A 16573-nucleotide genomic window follows, 5' to 3' on the forward strand; every position below is an offset into this window, starting at 1 on the left:
GTAAAAGGAGTGTTGCAGTTCGCTAAACAGTCTCACTTTTAAACTCACCAGCCCTCTTGTATATAATTCTTTGCACATGTGTTACAGATAGTAAGGTTTTGTTTTTTCATTTCAGATAGAAAGTTTTCTTGTTTGTCTTTGCCTGAAAATCCCTAGATTTCTGTTCCAGTTCTTCTTAAGTGGCACTAAGTTATTCTCATCTACCTGCCCAGTTTAAAAAGAGAAGTTCTGTTCTGTATGCTCTTATAACACTTTGCTTTGTCTGTTTGTCTGCCAGAGTGAGCATGGTGAATTGCAACTTGACTAATTTCTGAACTCCTTGAAGGCAGAGACCTTGTCCATCTCTATGCCCATCAGATCTCTAATGTGTGTTAAATAGAAAATGAATTATTTGATATGGCAATTCCACTTGTGGAGGGGGTTTCTCTTTTCTTGATGTTTGTTATATGAATATGTCCCTGCCCTCATTCTGGTTCTCCTTTTGCTGTCTTTTTTTTTTTTTTTTTAAGGAGATCAGCCCTGGGATTTCTTTGGAAGGAATGATGCTAAAGCTCAAACTCCAGTACTTTGGTCACCTCATGCGAAGAGTTGACTCATTGGAAAAGACTCTGATGCTGGGAGGGATTGGGGGCAGGAGGAGAAGGGGACGACAGAGGATGAGATGGCTGGATGGCATCACTGACTCGATGGACGTGAGTCTGAGTGAACTCCGGGAGTTGGTGATGGACAGGGAGGCCTGGCGTGCTGCGATTCATGGGGTTGCAGAGAGTTGGACACTACTGAGCGACTGATCTGATCTGAAACCTCAGAGTTACAGGTGAGTACAAGTGGTCCTCAACCTAGTTCCACTTACAATTTTTCACCTTTATGATGGTGCAAAAATAATATGCATTCAGTAGAGACCATACTTTAAATTTTGAACTTTTCTCTTTCGCTGGCCTCGTGATATGTTGGATGATACTCTAATGATACTAGGCAGCTCCCAGGCAGCCACAAAATCACAAGGGTGCGAACAACCAATATACTTTGTGGTTGTACTCATAAATTCTGTTTTTCACTTTTAGTAAAGCATCCAATAAATTACATGAGCTATTCAATCCTTTATTATAAAATAGGCTTCGTGTTAGATAATTTTGCCCAACTGTAGGCTAATGTAAGTGTTCTGAGCATGTTTAAAATAGGTGAGTGTTGACTGTGGTGTTCAGTAGGTTAGGTGTATTACATGTGTTTTCTGCTTAGGGGATTTTCAGTTTATGAGGGGTTCATGGGGGTGTAATGCCATCATAAGTAGAAGAAGCCCTCTAGCCCCTCCCATACATATGCAAAAGCAAGAGAGAGCTAGCACCCTCATACAGATTTCTGTAGGAAGGATACCATTTCAGTGATCTCTAGATCTGCCAGGGTTGTGACTTCAGAATTACAAATGTCAGTCCAGAAGCTCTTTGCATACCTGTGCGGTGCCTCACAGAGGCCCGCATAGCACTTACCAACTCCAGGAGAGGAGCTTTTATCTCCTGTGTTCGCATTTCTATCCCCAGCACCTGTCACTGTGCTGCTTGTGCTCTGTCGCTTCAGTCCTGCCGGACTCTTTGCAGCCCCATGGACTGTAACCCGCCAGGCTCCTCTTCCCATGGAATGCTCCAGACAAGAATACTGGAGTGGGCTGCCATTTCCTTCAGGGTATCGTCCCCACCGAGGGATCAAATCTGCCTCTCCTGCACTGCAGGCAGTTTCTTAACCTCTGAGCCACCAGGAATATCCTCACTGTTTTACTCTTGGTTAAAAGCCACTTGCCTGAAGCCACGCAGCTGGTAAACGTCAGGATTATAACTGAAAATCAGAACAGTCTCATTCCAAAAATAATTCTTTTTTTTAATAATCTGCTGCATTTTAGATGACAATTATTTTAATCTAAGCTCAAGCTCTAGAGTTCAAAGTCTAGAGACTTCCCCACCTACTCAATCTAATCTATGTATTCAGACTTGATTTTCTGGTGCTAAGTGCCTTGTCATTCTTCCTTATGAAAATAGTCAATATTTATTGATCTAGCATTATTAATATGCACCATTGTAGGCATTTTACATTCATAAACATAATCATTACAAGAAAACTTATTAACATCATTTTGAAAATGGTGAATCTGAGGTATAGAGTAGTTAAATAATATGCTCAAAGTCATATATTAGTAGTGTTGTTTTTGTTTTTTTTTTGGTTTGTAGCTTCACAAACTAGGTCCTTGATCTCTTTACTCCAGGAGAGTCATATTAGTCTGTCTAAAAGGTATCAACAAGGGAAGAACTAATAGCTTGAGTCTAGCACACTGACTGCTGGAGTTTTACCAGAGTCTTCAGAGTAACATATGAACCAGCTCCTGCTGTGCTATTGCCATGAATGATGTGAAATGGTGTCTCCCACTGATTACTTATGTCAGTAATAACAACATTTTACAGACCCCTCCACTTGACCATAAATAGGTGTTATGTCTGTGAAAGCTAGAGGAATAGCATTAGCAAGGGACATGAAATCACTTAATGTACCACCAGACATCAGCCTCAGTATTAGAAATACAGAATTACATGTTGAATTGTAATTGATGGTTAACATACTGAAAACATATGCATCTCAAAAATCAGTTACTGCTTTTTTAATAAGCAATATTTTATTTTTCATTAGATTAAAGTGATTTTTTCCCTCCATTTATTTGTTCCAGAGACAGATGTTGAAGCAAAGCTGTTAGGGGGAGAAAGAGTGAAGTCAGAAAATCTCTAAATTAGGAAGCTATACTTAGTAGATTTTTATTCTGTTTTTGGAAAAAAATGAAAAGTATATGTAATATTAAAAATATATGAGTGTAAAAATACACTTAAAAATATTTGAGTATAAAAATACACTCAAACATACAAACATGAAATAGTACAAATACAAGAATAGGATGTGTGTATATCTCTGTTTTTTTAACTAGTGAAAACATGCACATAGATTTTTTTTTTAATTTGTAGTATTTGTAATCCAATGCATACCCCTAAATTCTCCCTGTTGCTTAAAACTTATTCTGGTATGCTGAGGCTGATTGCCTGTCTTTGGGAGTGAAGCAAACTCAAAGCTTTTATCTCAGAAAGGGGCTGTTTAGTTACAAGGATTAAAATGGCTCCTGTTTTCCTCTGATTTTCTATCTATGCCCCAATTTTAAACTAAAGTCTTTCTTTTCCTTTTAATCCATTACAGTCTTCAAAGTGTTCTTCTAGTTGAGCTATCTGTATTTGTGTTTACTCTTGCTGTTGATACTTAGTTTTAGGCCATTTTATGCATTAAACAATATTTTTATTTACCACTGTAAATACAGTGTGTGTTTGTGTGTTTATGTTTGTAGGTATGTGTGCAACATTTAAAGTATAAAGAAGTATAAATATATATAAAATATAGGTATTTTCTAAGGGTGTTATAATTGTTTTAGTGATGGTGCTTTCTGTTTTCAGGTTATATTAAAGATTTATGTAATTGATCAGTCTTTTCTCCAGATATTGTGTCATGTTCGGAAATGTCTTCCCAATTTCAGAGTGATAAGATGTATTTCCTTATGTCATCTTGAACTTATGTATATATTTTTCCATTAAAATTTTTTGATTCAAAATGGAATTTGTACTGTTGAAATTATGAGAAATGGATTCAACTTTATTTTTCCTACGTGACTATCCAATTATTTGAACGTCATTTGTCGATTAATTCACATGTTTTCCACTGACATAAAATATCTGTCTTAAAAAAACAAAAACAATATCCCCATATACTTGGGTTGTCCAACATTTTCTCTTCAGTTTCACTGATATGTTAATTCATGAGTTTTATTCCATATCACTTTAGCCCTTTATTACTTCTTTAAATATTTGTATTTCATCACAGTTAAAAATTGCATAACAATTTTTAGAGTATGGTGACTTAACAACAGTTTCATCATCCCAGTGTACATTTTCTATAAGGATCTTGGAAGAATTTCTACCTGTTTTGTTCATTTGCCTATATAGTTTTTTTGTGTGTGTATAGACATGAGACTAAGTTTATATGATGAGGTATGTGTATAATGCAAGAACATTGAAACTCAGTAAAGATATATTTTTAATTAAAAAACCACACTTTTATTTCTTTCAACTTTATAATACATTTCAATAACTTATAAGAATAGTTCTCCATTATATTTTTCCCCTGGCTATTCTTGTTTATTTTTCCTTGTGAACTTGGAAATCAGTTTATTTCATTAGGAGATGAATCTCTTTATATTTTTATTGCTGCCAGAGTTTGACTCCCTTCTGGACAACAAAACTCTGTAGGTTCCTTTACTTTTCAGGGGAAAGTCATGTCTTCTAACTGCAATTGCTGAATAGTGGCCAACATTACTTTTTGCTTTTAACTTTTCATTGAGGCATAGTTGATTTATAATATACTTGTTTCAGGTGTACAACAAATGGTTCAAAATTTTCTAGGTTATACTGCATTTAAAATTATTATAAAATTTTAGCTGCATTCTCTGTTTTATAAAATGCATCTTTATAACTTTTTAATTTTATACATAGTAGTTTGTCAAGGCTGTATATTGTCACTCTGCTTATTTAACTTTTATGTGAGTACATCATGAGAAACACTGGGCTGAAAGAAGCAAAGCTGGAATCAAGATTGCCGGGAGAAATATCAATAACCTCAGTTATGCAGATGGAACCACCCTTACAGCAGAAAGTGAGAGAAACTAAAAAGCCTCCTGATGAAAGTGAAAGAGGAGAGTGAAAAAGTTGGCTTAAAGCTCAACATTCAGAAAATGAAGATCATGGCATCCAGTCCCATCACTTCATGGGAACAGTGTCAGACTTTATTTTTTTGGGCTCCAAAATCACTGCAGATGGTGACTTCAGCCATAAAATCAAAAGATGCTTACTCCTTGGAAGGAAAGTTATGACCAACCTAGATAGCATATTCAAAAGCAGAGACATACTTTGCCAACAAAGGTCCGTCTAGTCAAGGCTATGGTTTTTCCTGTGGTCATGTATGGATGTGAGAGTTGGACTGTGAAGAAAGCTGAGCGCTGAAGAATTGATGCTTTTGAACTGTGGTGTTGGAGAAGACTCTTGAGAGTCCCTTGGACTGCAGGGAGATCCAACCAGTCCATTCTAAAGGAAATCAGTCCTGGGTATTCATTGGAATGCTAAAGCTGAAACGCCAATACTTTGGCCACCTCATGTGAAGTGTTGACTCATTGGAAAAGACTCTGATGCTGGGAGGGATTGGGGGCAGGAGGAGAAGGGGACGACAGAGGATGAAATGGCTGGATGGCATCACCAACTCGATGGACATGAGTTTGAGTAAACTCCGGGAGATGCAATTCATAGGGTCACAAAGAGTTGGACATGACTGAGCGACTGAACTGAACTGAGTTTGTATTTCTCAATCTGGTACTCCCTATCCTGTACACCTCTACCTTTTTCTATTCCCATTGGTAACCACTACTTTGTTCTTTGTGTTAGTGACTCTGTTTTGTTATATTCATTTATTTGTTTTATTTTTTAGATTCCACATATAAGTGATAATGTACAGTGTGGTCTTTCTCTGGCTAACATATTTCCCTAAGCAAAATGTGTTTCAGGTGTATCCATGCTGTTGCAAATAACATAATTACATTTTTTATGACTTAGTAATATTCTGTTATATTTATCACATTTTTATCCATTCCTCTGTTGATGAACACAGTTTATTTCTATATCTTGACAACTGTAAATAATACTGCTATGAGCACTGGAATGCATATGTTTTTTTGAATTAGTATTTTCATTTCCGTGGTGTACAAACCCAGGATATAATTGTTGGATCATATAACACTTCTATTTTTGGTTTTATTGGTGCTAAAACTTAGGGTTAGTGAGTTTTTCCTGAATAAAATACTTTTGAATCTATACTTGCTTTTTTTTTCTATTCTCCTAAATTAATATTTCACACCAAAGTTCTCTGATAAATTAACCATGATCTACAAATGATTGTCATATTTAGCTGATTAGTCAGTAATTATGTGGCTGTTGCTATGTCTTTGCCTAGTAGATTCTGGCAGAAAAAGAATACAATTGCTTATCTGAAATGCCTTTACTGTCTGAGAACTTCATTATACAGGCTGCTATAGTTTTCTTTTCCTAGCAGCAATCATAAGATTTGTGAAATGTAGACCTTTCTATTGTTATAGGAAAGCAAAAGTGGTTTCCTGCTTTAAAAATTTCCCAATAAAATTTTAAATCATAAGCCTAAATATACCCTCCTCCTCTAACAGTGTAGCCTCAGGTTAAATAATGTTAAATAAATAAATTCTCTGAATAGTGGTCAACTTTGAGTAAGCATTGTCTGATTTGGAATTTAATAACTATTATATGCTTTCATATGCAACTATAGCATACTAAACTCAAATAACATTTTATTGCTATTGTACTACTCAATGTTAATTTAGCACAGCTCATAAAAAACTCAGTAGAAGTGATGAGAATAGATATTTAACCACTGACCTTCACCAAAGAAATTTGCCTAAGCAGTTCTCTTCAGCTTGGAGACAACTTGGCCTGATTCAGCTAGCAGTCATTTTAAGCTGAGATTTCCTTTCTTCTTTCTAAGCCCTGTCACTGTCACTCCTGTGCCCCCTTGAATAGTTTGCCCACTGTTTCTGGTCTGTTTTTTCACTAGCAAAATTCATAATGAAAGGAATGGTATTATTTTAATCAACCACATTTATTGAATGCCTGCCATGTGCTAGAACCTGTTCTAGTTGATGGGACTAAAAACAAACTACAGGTCAATATTTAAGCAAACGATATTTGTTATTGAATAGTGAAAATACTTTGGAGATAAGTAGGGTTAGATAATAAGGAGAGGGAAAACTGAGGCAGGAAGTTTAGCCATAGGATATTTAGGAAAGTCTTCACAGACAAGGTGATACTTGAACAGAGATCTAATGGAGGTCAGAAAGTGAATCTTGAGCATATTTGGGAAATGGGCAACCTATGCAGAAAGAACAGTAAGTCCAAGTGTCCTGAGGTAAGATTTGTGCTTGTGTTTGATGGTCTGAACTGGGTTAATTAGAATTAATGTTATAGGTGGTAAGATCCCAGAAATATTGGGATGGAAACAGATTATAAAGACCATTGAGACTACAGTAATGACTTTGGCTTTTACTCTGAGTGAAAAGAGAAGCCATTGCGAGTTTCTAAATACAGAATTAGCATGATCAAATTTATATTTTAAAAGTATCAATTTGGTTTGGGGTTGAAAATGAGCTAACAGTGAGGAAAAGGATAGAAGCAGGGAGACATCTTAGAAGATTGTTGCAGCAAAGTGTAAAATGAGGATTTACACCCGAGAGGTATTATTGTCATTTAGAAGTAGACTTGGCAACTGAGTATTCTGAGTTACAATAAGCAGAATTTGTTTGTAAAGTGAATATGCACTATGAACTTGGAGTTAAGAATGACTCCATGATGGAAACATGGAACTGACACTTTTTAAAATGAAGACAAATGTGGGGAAAAAAGAGTTTTGGAGGGGTATGTATTTCAGGAGCTTGTTTTCCAGGCATATTAATTTTGAAATGTCATTTAAACAAGTTAGAGATGCAGTGTGTGCAGTTGAACATCAAAGTCAGGGCTTCTGGGAAAAAAAAATATATATATATATAAAATATATTGGTGTATTATTGTTGTAGAATTGGTATTTAAAGCCACAGGCCTTGATATGATAACTTAGATGATAAGTGAAGGTAACAGAAAGGCGTTATTTGTTACTTGATTAAAAAAAAAAAGATTTTGTCTTAACTGACAAAATCCTTTTCTGTCATTAGTACTTAATATTCCAGATGATCTTAAAATGAGGATAGATAACCAACAAATTGAGTTCAAAGATTTGGACATAGAGGAAACAGCTTATTAGAATAAGTCACAGTGTGTATGTAATATGTAATCTTGCTAGGGATAGAATGATTGGAGAAAGGAGCTCCAGTTCTTTGTGTTCCACAAATGGTGTGGCAGATTTGAACCTACTCTGATTGAGAGGTTTAATTTCTTTGTGGACATCAAACTATTTTTAGGGCTTTAGGAACCCCAACCATAATGATACAGTAAGCAAGCAAGCTTATATAGTAGAAATAGAAAGGAGTATGGAGTTAGAGGAAACCAGTTTGTGGCCTGGTCAGTTTTATTAGTTATATTACTCTAGACTATTCATTGAGATTTCTTGGATTGAGAAAAATGCGTACTTAAAATGTGCATGATAATTTTTGCCTTGAGCACCTCAGAGAACCATTTTTGAGATCAGAGCAATATCTGTGAGTTTTATGAATTATAGAGCCCTTAGTAGATGTGAGATTTCATTACTGTTTTTAAGATCCGTAAAGCTTGGTAATATTGATATGAAGCAAATGACCATTAGGAAATAAAGAGTCAAAGCTCCCGAATAGTAGCAAATCACTACTTTTTTTGTTATATTTCCCCTTACCCAGTTCAAAGTTAGGAAATCTACATGGTCAGTGTGTTCGAGACATTGATTTGACAGAAGCAAACTGAGTTGTTGAAAATAAAAGGAGAAATAGGACTGTTGATTTGAGACAGAAGCTGCATCGAACACTCCAGATGGTATGATTGTTTATCAAAGAGACAAGTGGGGAGTATGAGAGATTGGGATAGATATATAATCAGCACTGTGTTTTCCGTATTACAACATTCTGATTGCCTACAAATGTTTTTCAATAGATATTTGTACATTAATGTTTCCTATGTGCTTTTTGATATGATTTCCCTAACATCATGTCTCAATCACAGTAGCAAATGTTGGTATAGGATTCAGAGTAAAAACTCCTGGACCACAGTCTTGTAAGTAATAAAAGTAATAATAATAGTTCCCGATTGGCCATACCTGAAGTAGTTTTAGACTCCAGAGTTTCTTTATATCCTGTGGGAAAAAATTATCTTTCAAAAAGATACAAAAAATTATGTGTCAAAAAAAGCCTTTGATGAAATTCAGCACCCATTTATGATTAAAACTCTTCAAAAAATGGGCATAGAAGGAACTTACCTCAACATAGTAAAGGCAATATATGATAAGCCTACAGCAAACAGTATTCTCAATGGTGAAAAGTTGAAAGCATTCCTGGTAAGATCAGGAACAAGACAAGGGTGTCCACTTTCACCACTATTATTCAACATAGTTTTGGAAGTCCTAGCTACAGCAATCAGAGAAGAAAAAGAAATAAAGAAATCCAGATCAGAAAAGAAAAAGCAAAGCTCTCACTGTATGCAGATAACATGATATTGTACAGAGAAAACCCTAAAAACACTACCAGAAAATCACTAGAGCTAATCAGTGAATTTAGTGAAGTTGCAGGATAAAAAATCAATAAAGAGAAATCACCTCCATTTTCATATACTAACAATGAAAAGTCAAAAAGAGAAATTAAGGAATCAATCCCATTCACCACTGCAGCTAAAAGAATTAAATATCTAGGAATAAACCTACCAAACGAGACACAAGAACTCAGAAAATTATAAGACACTGATGAAAGAAATCAAAAATAACATAAACAGATGGAGAGATATTCCATGTTCCTGGGTAAGAAGAACCAATATTGTGCAAGTGTCTCTACTACCAAATGCAATCTACAGATTCATGTGATCCCTATCAAAATACCAATGGCATAGAACTAGGACAAAAAAATTCATAATTCATATGGGAATACAAAAGACCCCAAATAGCCAAGGAATTCTTGAGAAAAAAGGAGCTGGAGGAAGCAACCTTTCTGACATCAGATTATACTACAAAGCTAGTCATCAAGACAGTATGGTACTGGCACAGAAACAGAAATATAGACCAATGGAACAAGATAGAAAGCCGAGAAATAAACCCATGCACCTATGGGTACCTTATTTTTGACAAAGGAGGCAAGAATATACAGTGGAGCAAAGACAGCCTCTTCAATAAACGGTGCTGGGAAAACTGGACAGCTACATGAAAAAGAATGAAATTAGAACACTTCCTAACACCATACACAAAGATAAACTCAAAATGGATTAAAGACCTAAATGTAAGACCAGAAACTATAAAACTCTTAGAGGAAAACATAGGCAGAACACTTGATGACATAAATCAAAGCAAGATCCTCTATGACCCACCTCCTAGAGTAATAGAAATAAAACCAAAAGTAAACAAGTGGGACCTGATTAAACTTAAAAGCTTTTGCACAGCAAAGGAAACTTAAAAAAAAGTGAAAAGATAACTCTCAAAATAGGAGAAAATAATAGCAAATGAAGCAACTGACAGAGAATTAATTTCCAAAATATACAAGCAGCTCATACAACTCAATATCAGAAAAAACAAACAACCGAATCAAAAAGTGAGGAAAAGATCTAAACAAACATTTCTCCAAAGAAAACATACAGATGGCTAACAAACACATGAAAAGATGCTCAACATCACTCATTATTAGAGAAATGAAAATCAAAACCACAGTGAGATATCACCTCACACCAGTCAGAAAGGCCATCATCAAAAAGCTCTTGCACTGTTGGTGGGAATGTAAATTGATACAGCCACTATGGAAGATGGTATGGAGATTCCTTAAAAACTAGGAATAAAACCACCATATGACCCAGCAATCCCACTCCTGCGCATATACCCTGAGGAAACCAAAATTGAAAGAGACACATGTATCCCATTGTTCACTAAATCACTATTTACAATAGCTAGAACATGGAAGCAACCTAGATGCCCATTGACAAATGAATGGATAAAGAAGTTGTGGTACATATACACAATGGAATATTACTCAGCCGAAAAAGGAACACCATTGAGTCAGTTCTAATGAGGTGGATAAACCTAGAGCCTGTTATAGAGAGTGAAGTAAGTCAGAAAGAGAAAGATAAATATTGTATTCTAGCACATATATATGGAATCTAGAAAAATGGTACTGAAGAATTTATTTGCAAGGTAGAAATGGAATAACAGACATAAAGAATAAATTTATAGACATGGTGGGAGGGGATGAGAAGGTGAGATGTATGTTGAGAGTAACATGGAAACTTATATTACCCTATGTAAAATAGATAGCCAATGGGAATTTGCTGTGTGTTTCAGGAAACTCAAACAAGGGCTCTGTATCAACCTAGAGGGGTGGGATGGGTGGAGAGATGGGAGGGAGTTTCAAAAGGGAGAAGGTATATGTATACCTATGGCTGATTCATGTTGAGGTTTGACAAAAAAAACAAAAAACTGTAAAGCAATTATCCTTCAATTAAAAATAAATAATATTTATTTATTTTTTTTAGTATAAATGCATTTATTTTAATTAGAGGCTAATTACTTTACAATATTGGACCCAACTCCCAGAATACTGGAGATAAAAGCAAAAATATAAACAAATGGGACCTAATTAAAATTAAAAGCTCTGCACAACAAAGGAAACTACAAGCAAGGTGAAAAGACAGCCTTCAGAATGGGAGAAAATAATAGCAAATGAAGCAATTGACAAAGAATTAATCTCAAAAACATACAAGCAACTCCTGCAGCTCAATTCCAGAAAAATAAATGACCCAATCAAAAAATGGGCCAAAGCACTAAACAGACATTTCTCCAAAGAAGACATACAGATGGCTAACAAACACATGAAAAGATGCTCAACATCACTCATTATCAGAGAAATGCAAATCAAAACCACAATGAGGTACCATTTCACGCCAGTCAGAATGGCTGCTATCTAAAAAATAAATACTTTTTATTTTTTCTAATTTTATTTTATTTTTAAACTTTACATAATTGTATTAGTTTTGCCAAATAACAAAATGAATCCACCACAGGTATACATGTGTTCCCCATCCCGAACCCTCCTCCCTCCTCCCTCCCCATACCATCCCTCTGGGCCATCCCAGTGCACCAGCCCCAAGCATCCAGCATCATGCATCGAACCTTTTTAAAAAGAATCTTTCAATTATGCCATTTAAGTAATGCCTACTGCAATACTACTTTTCTTAGCATCTTATATATCCAGGGGCTGTAGAATAAGCTGAAATAAGGGATCATATAAAAGTACCCATGTACGTTGAATAGAAGAAAGAGTCTAATAAAAGGAGTGTCAAATAGATATTTCTTTGAGTTCTTTTAATTGTTGGAAGTGCTGTTTGCAGAAGAACTCTGATTTCAAATCTGGATTAATAGAAAGAATAGCTTTTGTTTGTTAGTAATATCTTTTATACAATAGAGAAGAAGGCATAAAGTGTGCCAGGTAATTTCCAATACATGTTCGGTTCAGCCTTAAAGCAATCCTTGATTCTCAAGAGTGAATCTGACTTCCTTAAATTTACACAGTCATGAGAAAACAGGCCAGTCTAGCTTAAAGGACACTCTACAAAATAATTGGCTAGGAGCTTTCAAAAACACCAAAAGCATAAAAGAAGACTGAGAAACTAGATTAAAAGAGGGAAAAAAAAGCCATCACAACTAAGTGCAATGCATGATACCTGATTAGATTCTTTACTGGGAAAATATATTTGCAAAAAGCATCATAGAAACAATTGACAAATGTTGAATACAGTATCTGGAATAAATATTACTAATAATATTTTAATTTTTGATTTACTAATTTTAATAATTGTATAATATGAAATAGAGTGCCCTACTAGAATATACACAGTGAATTACTTAGGGTAAAGTTATATGGCATTTTAACTTATTACTGAATGGCTCAGATGAAAGTTTTAAATATATATATATATATGTGTGTGTGCATATGTATATGTGTATATGTATAAAAAAAGAGAATGACAAGACAAAAGTGGACAGGATAAAATCAATTGGTGAATCTAGGCAGAAGGTTCAAAACAAATGTTTTTTTTTTTTCTTGTAACTTGCCTGATGATTCAAAATACATAAAAATAAAAAAAATGCAGAAGTTTGTATTTTATATAATATTATATATATATATATTTATTGATAAAACAGCTACCCTTTAAACCCACTCATGAATATAAGCAATGTAAAACACTCAGCTATTATGTCTATTCTATAATACAAAATACATAATATAGAATCACCTATTAACTATTGTCTAAAATGTTTAACTTGAACCTAATGAAGTCTTCAGACTTATTTCCAACTTACAGAAAGTGCAGACCATAGGGGAGCAAATGAAATGACACTGTGAAAAGGCAGCCATCAAGATTCAGAAGTTGAAACTTTCTGTAGGAAAATACTGACCTACTTTTCAACAATTCATTGTCATGAAAACTGTGGGTCTGTTTTAGAAACGTTGTGCCTCAAGAAAGGAAAATCATTTGTGTAGTTTAGGGGAATTGGGAGAAATATGATTTGGAAGTTTTAATTAAATTATAATAAGAACTAATATTCATTGAAAGATAATGAAAGTGTGTACGTAGGGCAATTTATGTTCAACTTTCTTTATATTTAAGTAAAATATAATAAAATAGCTAAATGTAGTTATGAGGTTTGGTAGTTAATTTAAAATATTTCAGAAAATAGACCAAACTATGGAAATATTAATCAATTTAAGACTTAGAGACTTGCCTGTGAGTGTTTGGGAGTCTCTGACAGAATGAAACAGGGCAAAACTAATAGAGTTTTGCCAAGAAAATGCACTGGTCATAACAAACACCCTCTTCCAACAACACAAGAGAAGACTCTATACATGGACATCACCAGATGGTCAACACCGAAATCAGATTGATTATATTCTTTGCAGCCAAAGATGGAGAAGCTCTATACAGTCAGCAAAAACAAGACCAGGAGCTGACTGTGGCTCAGACCATGAACTCCTTATTGCCAAATTCAAACTTAAATTGAAGAAAGTAGGGACAACCACTAGACCATTCAGGTATGACCTAAATCAAATCCGTTATGATTATACAGGGGAAGTGAGAAATAGATTTAAGGGCCCAGATCTGATAGATAGAGTGCCTGATGAACTATGGAATGAGGTTCGTGACATCGTACAGGAGACAGGGATCAAGACGATTCCCATGGAAAAGAAATGCAAAAAAGCAAAATGGCTGTCTGGGATGCCTTACAAATAGCTGTGAAAAGAAAAGAAGCAAAAAGCAAAGGAGAAAAGGAAAGATACAAACACCTGAATGCAGAGTTCCAAAGAATAGCAAGAAGAGATAAGAAAGCCTTCTTCAGTGATCAATGCAAAGAAATAGAGGAAAACAACAGAATGGGAAAGACTAGGGATTTCTTCAAGAAAATCAGAGATACGAAAGGAACATTTCATGCAAAGATGGGCTCGATAAAGGACAGAAATGATATGGACCTAACAGAAGCAGAAGATCTTAAGAAAAGGTGGCAAGAATACACAGAAGAACTGTACAAAAAAGATCTTCTCGACCCAGGTAATCATGATGGTGAGATCACTGACCTAGAGCCAGACATCCTGGAATGTGAAGTCAAGTGGGCCTTAGAAAGCATCACTATGAACAAAGCTAGTGGAGTTGATGGAATTCCAGTTGAGCTACCACACAACTGCACTTATCTCACACGCTAGTAAAGTAATGCTCAAAATTCTCCAAGCCAGGCTTCAGCAATACGTGAACTGTGACCTTCCAGTTGTTCAAGCTGGTTTAGAAAAGGCAGAGGAACCAGAGATCAAATTGCCATCAAATTTCCATGATCCACTGGATCATGGAAAAAGCAAGAGAGTTCCAGAAAAACATCTATTTCTGCTTTATTGACTATGCCAAAGCCTTTGACTGTGTGGATCACAATAAACTGTGGAAAATTCTGAAAGCGATGGGAATACCAGACCACCTGATCTGCCTCTTGAGAAATGTGTATGCAGGGCAGGAAGCAACAGTTAGAACTGGACATGGAACAACAGACTGGTTCCAAATAGGAAAAGGAGTTCGTCAAAGCTGTATATTGTCACCCTGTTTATTTAACTTATATGCAGAGTACATCATGAGAAATGCTGGACTGGAGGAAGCTCAAGCTGGAGTCAAGATTGCCGGGAGAAATACCAATAACCTCAGATATGTAGATGACGCCACCCTTATGGCAGAAAGTGAAGAGGAACTCAAAAGCCTCTTGATGAAAGTGAAAGTGGAGAGTGAAAAAGTTGGCTTAAAGCTCAACATTCAGAAAACGAAGATCATTGCATCCGGTCCCATCACTTCATGGAAAGTAGATGGGAAACAGTGGAAACAGTGTCAGACTTTATTTTTCTGGGCTCCAAAATCCCTACAGATGGTGACTGAAGCCATGAAATTAAAAGACGCTTACTCCTTGGAAGGAAAGTTATGACCAACCTAGATAGCATATTCAAAAGCAGAGACATTACTTTGCCAACAAAGGTCCGTCTAGTCAAGGCTATGGTTTTTCCTGTGGTCATGTATGGATGTGAGAGTTGGACTGTGAAGAAGGCTGAGCACCGAAGAATTGATGCTTTTGGAGAAGACTCTTGAGAGTCCCTTGGACTGCAAGGAGATCCAACCAGTCCATTCTGAAGGAGATCAGCTCTGGGATTTCTTTGGAAGGAATGATGCTAAAGCTGAAACTCCAGTACTTTGGCCACCTCATGCGAAGAGTTGACTCATTGGAAAAGACTCTGATGCTGAGAGGGATTGGGGGCAAGAGGAGAAGGGGACAACAGAGGATGAGATGGCTGGATGGCATCACTGACTCGATGGACACGAGTCTGAGTGAACTCCGGGAGTTGGTGATGGACAGGGAGGCCTGGCGTGCTGCAGTTCATGGGGTCGCAAAGAGTCAGACACAACTGAGCGACTGATCTGATGGAGCCAAGGTCGACAGTGGCCTGCCGCAAGGTCAGGGGCACTGGCAGCCACGGTCCTGGGAGGCGAGGTGTGTTGACATAACTCCTCTTGAAGGGGGTCGACATTAGCCTACCATAGAGCCTAAGGCCCTACCATAGAGACTGCAGACTTTAGGACTGGGCTGCCTCAGGCCAAACTACAAGGAGGGAGCACGGCCCCACCCATCAGCAGAAAATTGAATTAAAGATTTACTGAGTATGGCCCTTCCCACAAGGGTAAGACCCAGTTTTCCCCACAGCCAGTCCCTACCATCAGGAAACTTGCACAAACCTCTTATCCTCATCCATCAGAGGACAGACAGAAGAAGCAAGAAGATTACTCCCATGACCTCCAGAACAAAAACTACAGTCACAGAAAACTAACCAAAATTACCACATGGATCACAGACTTGTGTAACTCAGTGAAACTAGGAGCCATCCTGTTCACGGCTACCCAAGACGGAGTGGTTATGGTGGAGAGTTCTGACCAAAAAAAAAAAAAAGTCAACTGGAGAAGGGAATGGCAAAGCACTTGAGGATTCTTGCCTTGGGAACCACATGAACAGTATGAAAAGGCACAAAACTATGACACTGAAAGATAAGCGTCCCAGATCAGAAGGTGTCCAATGTACTATTGGGGAAGAGCAGAGAAATCACCCCAGAAAGAATGAAGAGACTGATCCAAAGCAGAAACAATGCCAAGTTGTGGATGTGTCTGGTGGTGAGACTAAAGTCCGATGCTATAAAGGACAA

Source organism: Bos indicus x Bos taurus, chromosome 29 (genome assembly GCF_003369695.1).
Source record: "Bos indicus x Bos taurus breed Angus x Brahman F1 hybrid chromosome 29, Bos_hybrid_MaternalHap_v2.0, whole genome shotgun sequence".
NCBI classification, from domain to species: domain Eukaryota; kingdom Metazoa; phylum Chordata; class Mammalia; order Artiodactyla; family Bovidae; genus Bos; species Bos indicus x Bos taurus.